Source organism: Centroberyx affinis, unplaced genomic scaffold, assembly GCF_046629955.1.
Source record: "Centroberyx affinis isolate AG114_WGS23_722 - 3 ecotype Tasmania unplaced genomic scaffold, CSIRO-AGI_Caff_v1 ptg000397l_1, whole genome shotgun sequence".
Classification (NCBI taxonomy): domain Eukaryota; kingdom Metazoa; phylum Chordata; class Actinopteri; order Beryciformes; family Berycidae; genus Centroberyx; species Centroberyx affinis.
The window spans coordinates 14,415-32,283 of record NW_027279065.1 but is presented as its reverse complement, the minus strand read 5'-3'; the positions used below and the strand labels follow the sequence as shown (position 1 = coordinate 32,283).

The following is a 17,869-nucleotide window of genomic DNA, read 5'->3' as shown; positions in this document are numbered from 1 at the left end:
GAAGAACAATCATGCAGCTGATGAAGCCCTACTTGTACGTTCATCGAGGCAAAGCAACAGCCACTTTCCGCGCTGTCAAGTTATCACTTGTTGACAAATTACAGTGTTCAAGCCTGTATCCATAGCAATGTCTCCTTGTCGTTACAGCAAAGTGGTTTGTTTGGTTTATGCTGCAACTTGTTTACCTCCCAAAAGCTTCTATTCATGCCAATGTTACAGCCACTTACAACCTCAAAGTCAAAAACATCACACACATCACTGCTAGTTCAATTGAGTTGAACATCAAACAGCTCTTTAATTCCATCTATTTGATCTGGGATATTATCATAATTATGCTGCAGAGCCGAGGCAACAGATTTGTCACCTTGAGGTGCGAGGCTCATCCATTTCTCATTCAGTCGTTAATAGGCCCTAACCCTCCTCAAGGCTGTATAAATACAGAAGGAAGGCACAGCAATTAATCCCACCCTCAGCATGACGTCTTAACACAATCTCATCAGTTTAGTATGACACATTGGAGATAATTAAATCTTGAATAAATACCAATGACTTGGTAAATTTGACACAAAATCAGTACTAGTGTTTTACACTTGAATCTCATGAAATCATGAAACAGTGGAATCAGTCAGAAAATGGCAGCAAAGCATATTTGCTATTTGAACAAAGACTAAGAGTCCAATATCCCTGCGACATTGAATTTTCGTTCCTGCCAGGAATCGAACTCGGGTCTCCTGATTGAGGGTCTGCAGAGTCTGTATTTACAACTTACAGATGAGAGTTACAGTATACAATGATGGCAACAAGTGAAAGAAATGAGGACACTCTTGAATTACGTTGTTCCAAGTAAAGGCTCTTAAGTTGCACGGTCATATTTTGCCAACATGAATGTGACACCACTGACCATAGGAAGTGAAGAACTGTGAGCACCATAAGGAGAGTGGGCTGCACCGACACAGTCCCTCACTGTCTGCCACAGACACAGCCAGGCCACAAAAGCTCAGGCTTGGGGAAAAAAAAACAACACATTGTACAAAATAAAGGATCACCTTCCTATCATTGAGCTGGACATCCCACTGCATAATCAATACCTCCATTGTCTCGAGGCTTTAAAAGATCCTTCTTTATCCTGTCACCACCCCTTCATCTATATTGCCCCTTCATGATTGAAGTGGATTTAATAAGTGAAATAAATAACAGATCAAAGCTTTCCGCTGGATTCACATGGTCAGTCTATTTCACAGGGCATTTTAACATTTTGTACAGTGTGTGCATTTGTCACAGTGCAGCAAAGGACCTGCTGAACTTGAGCGGACTAGGAGAGAAGATATGAGGGTGTATGCGAGGCCCCCAAAATGGCTGCTGTCGTCGCCTTTTCTGCTGCCTCATTTCCTCCAATCAAAGGGACAGGGAGGAAAAACAGTCTGCAGGGGAGGAAATGCTTCAGCAGTTTCCCCAGCAGAAAACAGTGTCTTCTGCTAACCAGGGAACTGAGGGAGAGGCCAAGCAGCAGAGGCCTGTGGTGACTGATGGTCAACCAACTGATAAGAAAAATTACCCTAAAATTGGCTGAGAAAAAAGCAAGAACAAACAAACAAAAAAAAAACAGTACTAAAAATAGGACTGAATCAGCTGCAATTGGTCTGCAAATCCCAAAAAGAACACAAAAATACATGTGAACACATGTGGATACATTTAAAGTAATATGCAAGATCCCAAAAGTGACACAAACCTTGGCATAAAGCCCATTTTACGAAATACAACATGCAAATATCTAGTCATAACTCCTTATTAGAGTATGGAATCAAATTCTCTGCAAACAAGCCTCCGCTGAATAAGATATTTTCCTGATCCATATCTCAGTGACTGATTTGACTCTCTTACTGAGAAGTGCCATAGATACTAAGTCAACAAAGCACCATGGAGACTGGGTCTAGCCATCCAGCATCAAAGACGCCTGTGAGGGGGTTGAGTTAGTGACACATGGGTGATAAAGCCCATTATAACAAGCAACGGGATAGTCTGCGCTGTTAAAGCTGGCTCAGCGCTGACGTCTCAGTGCAGCGTGTTCTCACTGTAGAGACCCATGGGCCTCATTTAAAATAATTTCTTTTAATCAAATGTTGTGCTCATGACCAAAATTAAAGGCTGCTTTTTTATACTCTTGCTACATAGTATATTGTATGTTTCTGTAATAGAGTTAAAGTGGAAAACTTCATGTTCTTTGTTACTGTTTTTTTGTCAACATCTTTGAGTCATTGCTGTGATGTTTTTCCACTGCAGAAACTCACTTGGCAATTAAAACAGTGTGTCCAGCACTGTGACGTCTTTTTCCTTGGAGTTTCTGTTTTTGTTTGAGCATCTGTAGGTGGCACCTCTTCTTTCTCTGTTCAGCCATGGTGGATATCTCTGCTCATGTTAACTACTCAGTTCTTCTTCTATTTATTCCAAGCAAACCACTGTTGTTGCTGCCAGAAACGTAAAACGCGTCATTTCGTTATTTCGCAATTTTTCCTGGGAAAGACCTACAAGACACCAGGTGCTTCGAACAGCAAATGCAAAAGCTTTCATGAATTCGGTATAGGTTCAGTCACTGTTGTGTTGTATCAGCAACAGAGTAGCAAAACAAACATTTGTGTATATGAAAATCTTGTGGATTATGTCAGTGTCAAGTGTTACATTGCAATTGCCCCCTCTACAAATTTCTGACTCAAAAGATTTAATTAGCAGGAGATTACCTACTGGTCAACTCTGACAGAGTACAAACCGGTGGGAGCGGATTATCCGCTGTGTATATCGAGGTAAGAGTGGATCATACAGATACTGCATAGACACATACATGCACACACACATGCATATGCACAAACACACATGAGCACTCACACCTACATAGTGTCACACACACAAATCGCTGACAAAGCTTTTCATCGTGCTTGTTATAATTCCTCTCGCCATGAGTCAAACCTGGAGAGTTCTTGGAAAACCAGAAATCTGGAGACATGCTCCAACTGGCCAGGCTAAGACTGCACAGCCGTGTGTGTGTGTGTGTGTGTACAAAATATTATGAACACCTGCTCCTTACACTAGACTGCGCAGGTGAATCAAGGTGAAAACTGTGGTCGCGTTTGCATGGCCATATACACAATATGTTGGGTGAGTTTCATGAGCTTTGAGCTTTTGAAACCTGTTAACATTGCCATTATGTGATATCAAATAAATGTGGGCGTTGATTTGACAAACATTCTTTCTTCATCCATGAAAATCTTACCTTTGGCTGATAAATGTGTTTTGTCCAACAGTAGCAATTAGCGTGGGGGAGTACTGAGTGAAAACATTTATTTCTAAGATTTCTTTTAATAGTCATATCCACCCACTGCAGATAAAAATATTTGGTTCTATTGCAAAACATGCATTATATCCCATTGGGAAAATAAAGTATTCTTTATAGCTGATGAGCCTCATGAGTCTGATTTAATGGAAAAAACCCTTTTATATTGCTTGGTAAATTTCTTCACCTCACAATACTATATCATCATTTAATATCATCTTGAAGTTGCTGTTGACCTTTGTCTCCTTACTGCTAACTACATGAAATTCCTATCAGGAATTTGAGCTGTGGATGTGAGTGTCGGCTAAATGCCTGAAAAGACAAAATTTAAAAAACGAGTAGATATAATATGAGTGGAGTCAACGGCATGATAAAGAGCAGACTGGGAAATAACAAGTACGGTCAGGTGTCACCTTCCAAATCAGTTGAAGTTATGACACGTCTCAGAGGCAATCGTGAAGCGAACGCTGTATATGAAAACTGATAGGTAATGGGCTTGAGACCACCATGTCAATTACCTTATCCACATCCAAATGACATCTGAGGCGCTGAGAACAACAGTTTGATTTGGCTCTATCTAGCTGCATGATGAAAATAATAATGAACCCAACATGCCATGTCATTCATATTCCATCTTCATGTGCCAAGAGTCTTGAGAAACACCTCCTCCCTCAATAACCATGGAGCTGTAGATGAGCAGAGCCCTTAACCCCTAATGCGCCAGTGGAGCTGCAAGCAAACCTTAGCTAGTTTTACTTGGCAGCTCCCAGGTAAGAATATGAATAATTGTATGAATAAGATGCATCAAATTTCTGAAAAAAGACTATGCATGCTCAGCAAAACACCTCAGCTGCTAAACAAAGGTAAAAACAAACATCAGTGCTGAGGCAAGCCAAAAAGGAAAAGCAGCAGGCTGGGAATTACAAGACTGTATTACAACACACTTCATTTGGCAAATCATAACTGACGGAAATCTTAATTTATCAGATTTCTTACTTTCAGTGAACTTCTAAATCAGTGACTGAGCTGCTTTGGTAGTGTCAAGGTATTGCATGTAATTTTCAAATGTAACATAAAATATATATATAAAGCTAGTACAATTACTGCTGTGTATTATATGCTAATACATGTACAAGGCATCTGCATAATTATACAACAAAAACAAAATGTTTGGCATGTTTCCAAAGGCAAAATCATGCAGCCTTGAACACAATCATAATGCACCAACAGTAGCATTCAACAAAGAAAAACTCTTCAATATCATTACTGAGCAACCCCAACATAAATCAGTCAGATGAGTCAGTGTGGTGGGTGTGTGCAGGCAGGGAGTAAACCGCCCATCGGAGCACACACACTCCAGCCGGCAGTCTTGTGCATATAGGCCACAGCTCTTGTTCATCCTGACTATAAGTCCCAGCAACACAAAGCACTCTCAAGTTGCCCAGTCAGCTGGACCAGCCAGTGTCACAGCAATCACTCTAGTACAAGAAACAAAGGTGATTCGATACACTGATGAAACGTTACCTTCCCTGAGCCGTTCACACATGGGCCTAAAGAGTGGGAGTGGCACCGAGAGGGAAAAACACACTCATCCTATCATCCTCTGCTGGAAGACTTCTATCCAAACCATGTAATTTTTGATTGTTTTTACTAGAAATTTAAATTTGGATCACAAACAAAGGAGAGAAGTGCTCATTGTGGCTGGCATATACTTTTATTAGCCTTCTACAATGTTAGTCACATGGGCTTCTGCCTAATTGGCAGCCTCTGCTGTCTGCAGTGTGTTACATTTTCGAATTATGTAACATCAGCAATATTTTTGCAAGATTTTTATACATACAATACATTTGACAAATTCACTGCTCCCCAGGACATAAAATACAGAATCATATGTGGGAGTTGCTGCATGCATTATGATACGCCGGTTTGGATTAAAGCACCCACTGTGCCCGGGCATCCGGTGCTAGTATTAATTGGGCACTTCCTAGCCTTGGGGAACAAATGACTGAACCATGGAAGGATCAATGACGTATATTGATTCTACCTTGTTAGGGCCATCCAGAGTAACAGTGCGTCTACAAAACGCTCATTAGCAGGCTACTTCCTCTGAATATCAAAAGATGGTGGGAGGCTTACTGATGAGGGTCAAAGGATCGTACGTAGGCTAAAAGCAAGTTAGTAAACACTGACGATGCAGCATTAAGCGCATCCTGGCTGTCCTGACAATGGAAAATTAGCGCTGATGGGGGAAAGGTTGAAGCCAGCAAAATGATTCTCAAGGACTAGTATACTCCTCATTTGCAAAAATTATGTTGATCACTCTGATGGACAAAGATAAATTTCAACAAATCTAAATCACAAACACACAAAAAAGTGAAGATATCGGGATCACTTTTAGAAGAGAATGACTGAACTGATTTTCACCTGGATTGTACCAACCACCCACTGTTTGTACAGGCATTTCTGGATTGAACTGCAACCTGTTTACCTGGATTGTAGTTGACAAATGACTGAACTAGATCTACCTCCACTACCTCACTACCATTAGGCTCTTACATGATCTGGCAGTCCTTCTTTTCCCTTCCCCTCCCAGGTGTTGCATGTTGTTGTAGGCCCCATGTCTTTTCTTGTTAAGACCTTATAAAAACCCAGAAATGTGCATTCTGGTTGAAAATAAATGTCCCCATACAAACAGGGTGCACTGATGTTTTGTCTCATCCAGTTTAGTTTGACAAGATCCTGCCTGCGACGATGAGGGATCATAGTCTAGTAAACCCACAGACAGTCAAAACTCAGTGTTAAGCCAAAATTGAACACTTTCCTATGGTTGAGTTGCTATTTTGTCCCCTCTTGGAGAGTTACTTTGGTGAAGTCTTCCTTTTTTTGCTCTTTTTTTTGGTATGATATGACATATTGATGTTGCAGAACAGACATTTTTGTCATTTTAACCATTTAACATTTCTGCTTCTTCAACCGTTTTATTTTATCCCCTTATTTTTTGACAGTTAACGGGGGAGCTCCTGTTCTTCCGTGTCAAGATGCCTCCCAGAGTGCACCGGGGCATCGGAAAAGCACTTACCTGTCAGATGAGCTTGAAGATGCGTGCTGTGGGTTCAGTTAAAGAGCTTAACCTTTACTATTGTTACACCCTTTGAATGTCAAAGACTTGTGGTTTTCATGGGCATGTACAGGGGGGTTTCTAAAGCTGTGAAAACAAGTACTGTATATAAGTACTCAGTAATAATTCAGCAAACGTATGGAAACACTTCGGCCAATTTTCTGCTGACACATATAATGGATTGTAATGTAATATATACATTGTAGTATCATGGGAGACCCTACATCATTTACAGCAAAGAAAACTTTTGTCAGTACTGATTGCAGTAGATTAGGTTTGTACAATATGTGCTCACATAGTAGCTGCAAGTACATTATGAATTAGGAGGTTTTTCATTAGCAACTAAGACAGTAATATTGTATATTTACTTTTCCATAAGTTAATACACTGGATTAATGGCATTGTGAAGTGAAGTGTTTAGGGCTGGGTATTGTTTGAATATTTCAAACCGTATTATAAATATTAAAACTATTTAATAGCTTAATTTTTGAATATTTAGAACTATGTCAACATTACTTCACATTTAGAACTATTTTTATTGCCGTTTTTCTCTTACAGTCAAACACGGTACGGCTCTCTTGCCTCAAATTAACATCCTGCTTCATTAGGTTCGAGGTGTTGCCGGATGTGGCAGCTATTTTCTTGTCACAAATATTGCACCACGCGCTGTCACCATCAATTTATTCAAATGTAGCCAGAGCTTGGACTGTTTCCACGACATTGTGTATGTGCTTTGAGCAAACCAAGAGACGAAGGTGTGGTGACGCCTGCACAAGTTTGTTTTCCCGTCTGTGGCAACTAGTTATCTAACGAGCCAATCAGGAGTCATTTCAGGTTTTAGCACAGGTATGGTGATTGGATGAAAGATTAACCATTAAAAAAACAAAACAAACATATTTTGGTAGTATCGATGCGATCGTCGGTATCCGCCCTGAAAGTGTTACCTAATTATACATAGTTACCTACAATTGTGCTCTTGTTTTGTGCGTTCACTGAGGAGCCCATCAAAAACAGTTATGTCACATGCAATGAGACAGTTACTCGTTGTTCTTACTGGATGAGCGATGGTGTGAAATAATGTACAGAATTAACCTCAGAGCTAATGATCAGTAGGACCAAATCCACTGCAGCGGCTTAAATCAACGGATTTGTAGAAAAAGCTAAAATATGTCAATTAAAATGGGACAAGAGTGATAAATTATTAAAAACGTGATGACTAGTTAACCTCTGCTAGTGGAATAAAGGTGATGTGATGCATCAAGTTGTTGCTTCCAAGAATATTCCTTGATATAAACCAATCAACAGAATGAATGGAGTTCTCATTTAAGCATGAACAACCAGAGGTACAACGAATGTTCAAGTTGCTCCGGCTCTGTTATCTACAAGCTGAGGACATTGAGATGAAATAAGAATTCAACACATACTTGTTGAGAGGCGCTGCTGCCGGAACATTTTGGCCTGACAAACGAGGGAGGGAGGGGTATTGTAAACCTTACATAAGGGCTCTTGGGTGTCAACGTAAGGGCACATGGTATTGGATGCATCATGATTCACATTCTTTGATTACTGATTCTGAAATTGACAGCAACCATTATGTGAACTTAAAGACACAATACCAGTATATCTATTCATAGGATATGAATTAGGAAAGCTTTAGAAAAAGGCAACTATTGAGTTTATCTTTCACCCATATGGGTGAAAAATAAACTCAATAGTCATTGAATTAAGTTTTTGTGTTTTGGCTGACACCAGTCTCGTTATGAAACCTCTTAAATCAGTTGACCATGAGCTCAGCAAGTAAGTCTCAAAGCCAAAACCAAGAATGAAGTCTGCTGATACTTCATGCTTTGCAACTGTACTCATTCAACTCCAAACTCCCAATTTGCCAGTTCCTGTTCACTAGACAGCAGCTATTGCAGAAACTGGTGAAACACTTGGAGGATGGACTGCCCCCTCTCATTTGATAGAAAAGAGTAGACATTATGAACACTTTACCAATGAAAGCATAATGCTGTTCAGAGGAGTGCAGTATTTCCGTCACATGCTCAAAAGAGCCTAATCAAGAACGGTATCCACACCTGGCAACATCACTTCTAAAGTTACAGTGAACATGAGGAAAAAAAATAAGCACTTCCAGACAATCTGAAGCTGTGCTCATCAGACTGACAGCTCATCAAACTGAAAAATATGGGTCAGAGATAATCCAAGAAAAAAAAAAACTAATCTAATCACAGTCCATTAATAACTTCAAATTACAACCCTGACAACAGGAAGTGGGGGTGCCATGTAGTGCCATTCATTTCACATTATTGGAATGAAACAAAATGAAATAAATGACCAGGAGGAGGAGGAGGAGGAGGAGGAAATCCGCCCACTCATTTCGATGATGATGGAACAACAGTCTGCCAGGAGGGGTGGAAGTGGGTCAAGTGTTATGTGGAGATATCCCTCTCATTTTTCATCTGGAGATGAAAATAATCTCTAAAGTAGTGAGGTAGGGCGCTGCCTCCTTCACAGGCCGAGGAAAGGCTTGGTCTCTATACCAAACGAGGCTGATTTGATACTGAAAGGTGCCGGTTTGGCACAGAAAGACGTCAGTTTGATGCTGCAGGGCCAGTGCCTGAGAAAGCAATCTGGACACACAGTGAATAATAAAAGCCACATTAGGAGCCCTGGGTGACCGATGGAGGTTCGGTGGTTATTGATTTAGGTATTTAGGTAAATGCAGCGTTTTTCCCCTGAGAATCTGCTGTGGCATGAAACTGGGCATCTGAAAAGTTTTAGCAATGTCTGCTGTGTTTCATGGTCCTCTTTTCAATGGGGATGATTGCTGAAGAGCTTGGATGATTGCCTTCGGTATTTTCAGAAGAATTATATATTAAAAAAAAGCTGTAGGCCTAGCTGTAGCATGGAGCCATCTCGGGCATGTTTAAGATGAGTGTAATTAAAATGTTTCACCTGATGATTCTTCACAAGTTTAGTCTCTATTTGATCGGTGTCTATTTAAAGCAGGCGGAAATCACGAGAGGATGGAAAACAACCTGCTAGAATATGGATTGCTTCAATGAGCCAGAGAGTTTGGGTGAAAGGGAACATCCTCTCATTGTGCAAACTAGAGGCACATGCACACATCCAGACACGGCGCTGTCTCGAGTGTGCATCAGCAAAATACTACTAAAAACTTCCATATTGGTAGCTGCCTTTTCACCATTTATTGCGATAATATTTTGAAGCACAAGCAATCTTTGAAATTAAACACAAAGCCCACTTCCTCATACATATACGCATTTTCAGTTGCAATCATTCCAGTTGTACCCCATGTTTTAATTTGTCACAACATGTGGTGATTAGGCAGCTGATGGTGTGTGGGTTTTAATAATCATCACCTTCCAGAGCGGACGTATGTATGTTTGCATCACGCCTTCACATCGTTCACATCAGCCTCAGTGCCGCCTGTGATTCCAGATGCCTGGAGAGATAGTGAAGGGATGCCAGCGGGATGGGAGCTTCACCCACAGGGAAGAGTGTCCGGCTACGGAGAAGCCAGTGGGGTGGACGTTTAAGGGAGTGCTTGAGCTGAATTATAGTTGCCATGATGCCCACACAACCTTTCCAACTGTCTAGAAGCCACAAATTACAGTAAAGTGCTTTGGTGTCACTTGGCAGAAAGTTGTTCTCATCACAGCAACTTCTACCATTTAATTAAACTTTCTCAACAGTAAAAGCAGCAGTACTATTACCTAATTGGAGTTGAACGGAGACACTGTGAGTTACCCAGTACATTGGCTACTACTGTATTCTATGTTTTTAGCCTGAACTTTTGAGTATATCACTATTGTTACAGTGACACCTTTTGAGTTATAGTCCTCTTTAATTCTGCAGCTACAGTGAGACAGTTGCCTTCAGGCCCGTCGAGGTCCAGCACTGTACAAAAGATACAATTCAGCGACATTTCGGGAACAAGTAAGGAAGAAACTTCAATTATAAAACCAGTGTCAGTATTATAATCCGTGTAAAGTTTATGTTTTCCTTTTCCTCAACGCACTACTCAATTCAAACACCTTTGTTTCCTCTCTTCTAGGTCCAGCATTAAATTACATTTTATATTTTTGACATTCAGCTGATTATCCAGAATAACTTTAGGAGGATTAGGAGATTAAGTTTAAATTGTTAGCTCACCAACACTGCAAGCAAACCAAGTAAGGAGTGGAAGTGTGAAAACCGCAGTGCCCTCACAACAGATCTAACAAGTATTTTGTGCTTCGAGAATGATACTTTATGACAGAGATGCGCTAGGGAGAGAAATAAGAGCCAGGAAGAAAGGGCAGAAAAGTTTTTTTTTCTGAAGAACACGATGGGAGAATGAGGAAGGGGAGAGGGAGATGTGCGCTGTGCCTCCTCTGTCAAACCATGTGTAGTGTGTCTCATGTGCTGCTGGTGGGAGGCCAGAAGCAGGGAAATGTACCAAGTGTACAAAATATTAGGACGACCCTCCTAATACTGACCTGCACCCGATTTTGTAAACTCCATGTCTCAAATGTGTCAAGGATTTAAAGTCTTTAACTCGTCTCCTTCCCTTTATCTTATGCTATGGTCACACAGCAGGCAAATCCAATTTGTTTTTCAAATATGATCCTTAAAGCTGACTGTCCACAATGCAAGTGCCCAGATCGGATTTGTGTGTTCAAACAGTATGATTATTTGCTGTCATTATGACATTGACATTGGTTATTATGACATTAACAATCCTTATTCCGACTGTTCTTATGATGGAATTTTCTTGTTGCAGCGCAGAACACATTTGTGGGAGGAGGCAGGAAACTTAATTTGTCCAGGCACCAGTTTTCTCCATGTTTGTTGCTCTCCGCTCTTCTTGTCACAACATGTGACATCAAATACATGTCGAGTGGAGAGTGACGGGAAAAAAACGATTTGCTTGCTGTTCAGACTTAAAGTACGTGAGTGATTTGAGTTTTTGCTCATTTTTTACATTTTCCATCCCTTTATTGCTAATTGTGACAGTATTTACATGCCTAATTAAAGATATTTTGAAATCAGTTTTGCCATACCTCAGCTCATTCACTCACTCACTCAGCTCATTCACTCCCATTCAATTCCAAACAGCATAGAAAACATCTCCAGAGAATAGTTCAGTCAGTAAAGGTAATCCATCACTGTGAATGAGAGGCCGTCAACTGCGTTTTGCAAAGTTGCATCAGAATGCTACTATCAGGCTATAAACTTTTCCATTTTCAGAGAAGTTTTGCTCACCGTTTCACATTAATGCGTGTATTCATTAACACTGCGAAAGCGAAGACGAGACATGAGGGGACGTCTTACTTGCTTTCTGCTTCCGGTTTCCGCATTTTCCTCTCCTAAATAAAACTTTCTACCAATAGCTAACTTTTCTGTGCCTTCTGTCAATCACAATCCATTCAAGCCAACAGAAAAACCAAATCAAGACACCAGCTACAGTCCGTAAAATGAAAAGCTTGATTTTACACAATTATAGCTTATAATTGGTGCCCCTCTCTTTATTTGTTTGTTTAAAAATATTTACTTAATCTTAAACATGATCACAACATGATTAAAGCACTGGAAAATGCTCTACAGTGTTGTAAAGCAGTATGGGAATGCAGGAAATTAGCAAAATCTCCAATCATGCTGGAATTATCCTTTAAGAAAAAATATCTGACTTGCATCGAATATGTGAGAAAAATTGGATTTGAGCTGTCTGCTTGAACACAGCTGAAATCTCCCTGGCTGATGTGGATTTAACAGGTGAAATCAATAAGGGATAATAGCTTTTACATTGATTCACCTGGTCAGTGTATTTCATGGAATGAGCAGGTGCTCCTTATTTTGTACACTCAGCGTAATCTAGGCACCAGTTTTTCTCCTTGCCTGCATGTTTCTCTGTGCTGTAACCAACAGCAGGTGTACAGCCTCCGGATCCTCTATCCAAGCCTTATATGAAGATGTTTCTTTGGTTTTTTTGCAGACCGAGGCACCTTTAGCAGCATTACAGTCTCATCCGTTTCATCTGGATGTGATGTTCCTTCTTGCTGGTTTTTAAAGCCATTTTAATGGGGGAGAATCAACTTCCACACCGAGCAAACCTGGCATGATAGGAGCTTGCATTAATAGCCCATTCTGGCTATTCAAGCATATAATTGTCTATTCAATGAACTGTTCATAAAATGGTCTACCAATTTGGGAATGAAACAGAAAACGCAGGAGGACTTTATTTTGGGGTATTCAGGGCAGACAGTTCAGTCCACTGATGACTCCTGATAAATGGTCCATTTTATAAACATACAAAAAATTTTTTTATAAAAAAATAGCATGACTGAAAGTGTGTAAAGGCAACAGATTTGCAGTTAATTACAAACCACTCTTGTTAGAGTTCTCCCGCAGTCTCTGAACGCTTTCAACAAAGGTGTTAGTCAGCTTCCATTTAATTCTGATGTTTCCCACACAGTGTGAACCTAAAGTATTTTATCCAACAAATACAGCAGATCTCACTACTTTCACAACCGCCCCATCATTTCCCCATGATCAGGTTCTTTCCATGGGGAGCAAATGTCAGAGTCGATGCGGCAATATATCACTGAAACTTAGCCTTCTTCAAGCTTTAATTACCTTCAGCAAATATTTATTGTGTAGACCGCCTCAAGAAACGCTGCTCTAGGGTGTCTTCTTCCCGTCTTTCCTCTGACTCTCCACAGCGCGCTGTTAGGCAAAGCAGAAAAGCCCTATGAATATTTTTTCAAACTGCTTTGACCAGTGCCAGACTGTGCACCTTTATTTTCCTTTGATTCAACCTATGGGGGTGTTTCCTAGATCCTCTTTGCTCTGACACAATGTTCCCCACCGTCTCCTGCACGGCTCCAAGGAATGGAAAACAATGGCTGAGGCGGTTGTGTCTGGACCCCTCCCGGCCCGCCTGCCTGCCTTGTGGGGTTGGGAGAAAGTAATTCTGGGGTTGGCTCCTAATCATAGGTGCTGCTGATACTGTGGCCTGGAAAGCAAACAGCTGACAAAGGCATCCGTGGCATGCAGAGACACGGTGGGAGCCATTGTTGTACTGTGCGGGCGAACGGACCTCACCGGTGCCTTAGTTCGCTCCGGTCGCTTCAGTCTGATTGTTTTTCATGGCCAGGAGGAAAGCAAAAAGCGGAACGACTAGTAGGTTGTATCAAGGTGCCATCTGTATGTCTGGTCGAGGCTCTTCACCACCATCTGTGTGTGTTGACATCACACCGAGTTCTGTCCTCTACTGCAAGTGGCTGCTGCCTGAGCTCGGCCGGACGGGAGGCAGGGCCAGACAAGCAGGTGCCGTCACGGTGAACTCGGCTTTCTCCGCTCCACAAGCTTTCTGCTCCTCTGAATCTTTGTCTTTTCTATTACTTCATATTACCACATAAAATGCAGGGAAACAGTAATCTCCCATTAGAAATGAAAGGGTGTTATATGTCTGAAATACACTGAAATCATGAAATAAGCTGAAAAACTGCCTCCTTCCTCAAGCAGAGAGGACTAGACAATAACATCAAACGTTTCTCAACTAAAGTGAGTTGCAGAGACACCTGGGGCACTGAAGACATTAAAAACAGAATTGTTCTCATTTTACAGAATGAACATTTTTCATCTACAAAAGGGAATGTTTGGAATCTGTGGCTGTGGACCCCACATGGTGGGAACATAACCAAGAATGAAAACCAAAACAAGCAGACTTGTTATCCAGTCAAGGAGGTATTGTTATGTTTTTCAGAGGGGAACCACAGCTCTGACATAATAACTCTGCACCTCCCACTTTGGGTGCTTGGCTTTGAAGAGAGCTCAAGTTCAAAACCAACAAAAGACAACATGCCAATGGCTCTAAGGTTCCTGCGAGGGTTAATTAATGACAACTAGCATTGGAAATCTTTCCTGCTCAAATAAGGCGAGGCAGGTCCCCTAACTTTTGAAAAGAACTTCTCTTCCTTTTCTCCCTGGCTCTCATTTATTTACCTCACACTTCTCTATCATCCATGATCATTCATTGACCTCATTGCTTCAGACAGGCAATAATAACAAGTCATTTTTTACAAGTCAGTCTTGCACTCCCACATAGACAATTCTTCACCCTGCCACAGCTTTGCATGTACCTTAAAGCGGATCTTATCACAGGTACAAGTAGATACAGTACATCTTACAGATGTGTGCAATTGTGTTTCCTTTGGTGTGTAATGACAACAAATATCTGGCACACTATTTTGAGAATGAGCATTCCCCTGTCAGTTTACCCCCTTAGGAGCAGTTATATAAAGCTTGATATTCTCAGCTAAAATGATATTTTGAGCCGCATGGCAGAGCAAAGCAGAACGCCTGGGACACAAAATCAATAATAGTCTCAAACGGCCAGCAGGATCAGCTACAATCTATACAATGTAACTCTGGACGACATGTCTTATCAGCTGCATAACTAAACTCTGACCAGTGATATGATTTGGTTGATTGCAGCAATCCCTAGTTTAACTACGCATGTCACTATGAGTGAAGGGTGGATAAAGAACAAATGGTTTAAGAGCTCTTAAACAGAACCCATATTCAGGGGAGAGTGTGTGTGTGTGTGTGTGTGTGTGTGTGTGTGTGTGTGTGTGTGTGTGTGTGTGTGTGTGTGTGTGTGTGTGTGTAAAAGAGTGGGTAACCAGTAAGAGGATTACTGTTGTGGACACAGGTGCATTCTACTGAATTCCTCCCTGTTTTGACCCATCATATCTCCTATCTACCTTTAATTCTCCAAAAGTAAGATTTGGAAATCAATGGTTATGTTTTAAATGCTTTCCAACTAAACTCAAGCTATTCTAATGCATTACATTAAATTCTCTGAATGTCAGACCATAGGCATTTCTCTCTATAATTCAACAAATTTGTAGTAGTGTGTATGCTTGCTATTTTTTTCCCCAGCTAACCTGAAAATGTCCACCTCTATATCATTTGCAAAAAGTCCCTCGGCTGAAATCTGAGCGGTGTGAATGTCAAAGTAACATTTATTTTCTCACGTGCCACACAATATGACTCAATGTCATGACCTGAATGTGTTCTCACAGTGCCGGCTGCCCTCAGGAGCCCCAGTAAGCAGTTTAAAAAGACTTGATTTAAATAATCTATTTAGATGTTGTACCCAAGTGACAACAAAGTAGTCAGAGATTGGGAGGTGTGAAAGGGGCAGCAAGAGAGACCTCATAGTTAGAGAGACTTACACCAAATATGTCCTCTTAGTGGTTTAAGTTTCCTTGAGCAAGACACTGAACCCCTACCTCATTTTAATTCCCTCTGGCTAAGTGCTAAATAAATTAAATCTAGCCTAAATGCTGTGGTCTTATAATGCAATAATCCAATGTTTGTGGTTGCATGCAATTTCTGACTTGATAGGTTCGTGAAATGTTAAAGTCACCAGGGACATCAGGCTTAGTCCAAACCGCAATCCTCACCCTCAGCCAAAAGAAAATCTAGTGGTGTTATGAATTATGCAAATCCAAGTGACATGAGTGATGCACATGAGCAAGCACAAATGCATGTAGCCTACATGTGGAGGAGTCTGCATTCAGTCTATGTAGCTTAACTTGCATCGGAGGAAAGGCGATATGTAGCTTCACGGGCATTGCTTTTGATGTGACATGAGTTGTACTAGTTATACACGACATAAACAAAATCAGGTGTATTCATGAATTATCCCAATTCCCTCCAAAAGGGAAACCCTACATAAAGGCTACAACATCATGGGCGTGTCCGTTGTCTTGCTATAATAATTTCCAGTAGTATTTCTGAGCGCACATGACACCAGAGAGCCATGGGACAAGTACTGAGCCTAAAGCCTTTAATTGGTAAAAACAAATGATTTGCTAATAGCTCGGATAGGCGTAAAACTGAGGCAAACACCGGCAATGCCCAAGGACTCAACCTCTGTCAATGAAACCATGGAAACTTCCTTTACAAAAAAGAAAAATCCTATAATACATTTTAGTACTACACTATATCACAGCATACCTATAGGAACATTATAGGAATGTCATTGATACCATAGGGGATAAAACAAAAAAGATAATAACATACGATAAACTCAATATTTAACCTCACACACACACACACACACACACACACACACACACACACACACACTATAAGAATATTGTGGTAATTTTTGTTTATGTAGAAAAATGTTCTAAAAGAAGAAATAACTTTCTGTGAATTATATCATGAAACTCACATAGCAACGTGAAATAACATGCTAGCCAAACCAAAACACTCACCTGTCTGAAGGCTACTGCCACTTTTGTTTCTTTCAGAGTTAGCTTCAGTTCCCCCAGTAAAGTTGAGGCTTTTTTTCCTTTCTCAACAGCCCACCCAGGCAAACTGTCCCCCCAGTGACAAATGGGGACAGTCTGTGTCAAACGTAGGAAGGTGGGTGGCCGGGCAAATGTTGACAGAGATAGCCGAAGTTAACACCGAAAACAAAAGAGAAAAAGGCGTCCTGTGCTCCGCGGGAAGCAGCGGGGTGAGTAAAGGACGGGACCGATGCGAAGTGAGCGGTGTAAAGTCCTGAAGGGCCGCGGCTTTGGTCTAATAGTCCCGTCTCATGTTTTCAGTAAGTACTCCGGGGTTTGTGTCCTCTCTCTCTCTCTTTCGGTAAAGCGTGCCTTGTCTCTGTGAGCTGCGGCGGACACCGGGCTAGTAATTCAATGGACTGACTAGTGGGAGGAGTTGAGTCTTTATCTGCTGCCCTCTCGTACAGTGAGAGAGCGTCACCAGCTGACTTTACTCCTGTGATGCGTTCAGGTGATGTCGGAAGGAGCGGACAGGCCGGGATGAGATTTCGTTGAAGCACACTGTTTTCAGTGTAGCTGCAGCGAGGCGAAAGAGTGGGTTCCTGTGCGAGACGGAACGGGGGCGTGTGACTGTCACTTTCTGTGTGGGTTCTGAGGTCACGGAAACAAGAATATAATCAACAGTACAGTCAGTGATTCTTTTAACTGTGTTTTCCACTTGGATTTGATGGTCTACAAAATGCAAAAACGTATTTTAAATCAATAATAGGCCTATTAATGATGATGATGTTGAAATAGTAGACAACTGATTGAATTGATTGAATGTGAGCTATTTTATTGTGATAAGTGGCTGTCTAACTTGACGCACTGGCACATGTAGCCAACTTTACGCACAGCCATGGGCGTCGGTTGGGTAGCCTATAGCAAGGTGATGCATTTACCATGCCTCAAGCCGAAATGAGTCTAAATTTGATCTCGTAGTTTTCATCTATTTCAGGCTAAACCAAGTGTCATGAATCGACGCATGTGCGCATAGCGCGCAATAAGGCTCAATCCTATCCAAACAGCAAATGTAAAGACATGTTGGGCTGAATCAGCTATATAGATCACTGG

At 41.2% G+C, this 17,869-nt stretch overlaps 1 protein-coding gene across 2 annotated transcripts in view; it reads right to left on the bottom strand.

The window, feature by feature from the left end:
- Positions 1–17,121, bottom strand: part of gdpd5b (glycerophosphodiester phosphodiesterase domain containing 5b) — a 56,266-nt gene extending 39,145 nt beyond the window's left edge. For both annotated transcript variants that reach the window (XR_011694987.1, XM_071516284.1), the window contains exon 1: positions 16,742–17,121. The gene's annotated coding sequence lies outside the window, so the exon portion shown is untranslated. The remainder of the gene's footprint in view (positions 1–16,741) is intronic.
- Between the last annotated feature and the right edge of the window lie 748 nt (positions 17,122–17,869).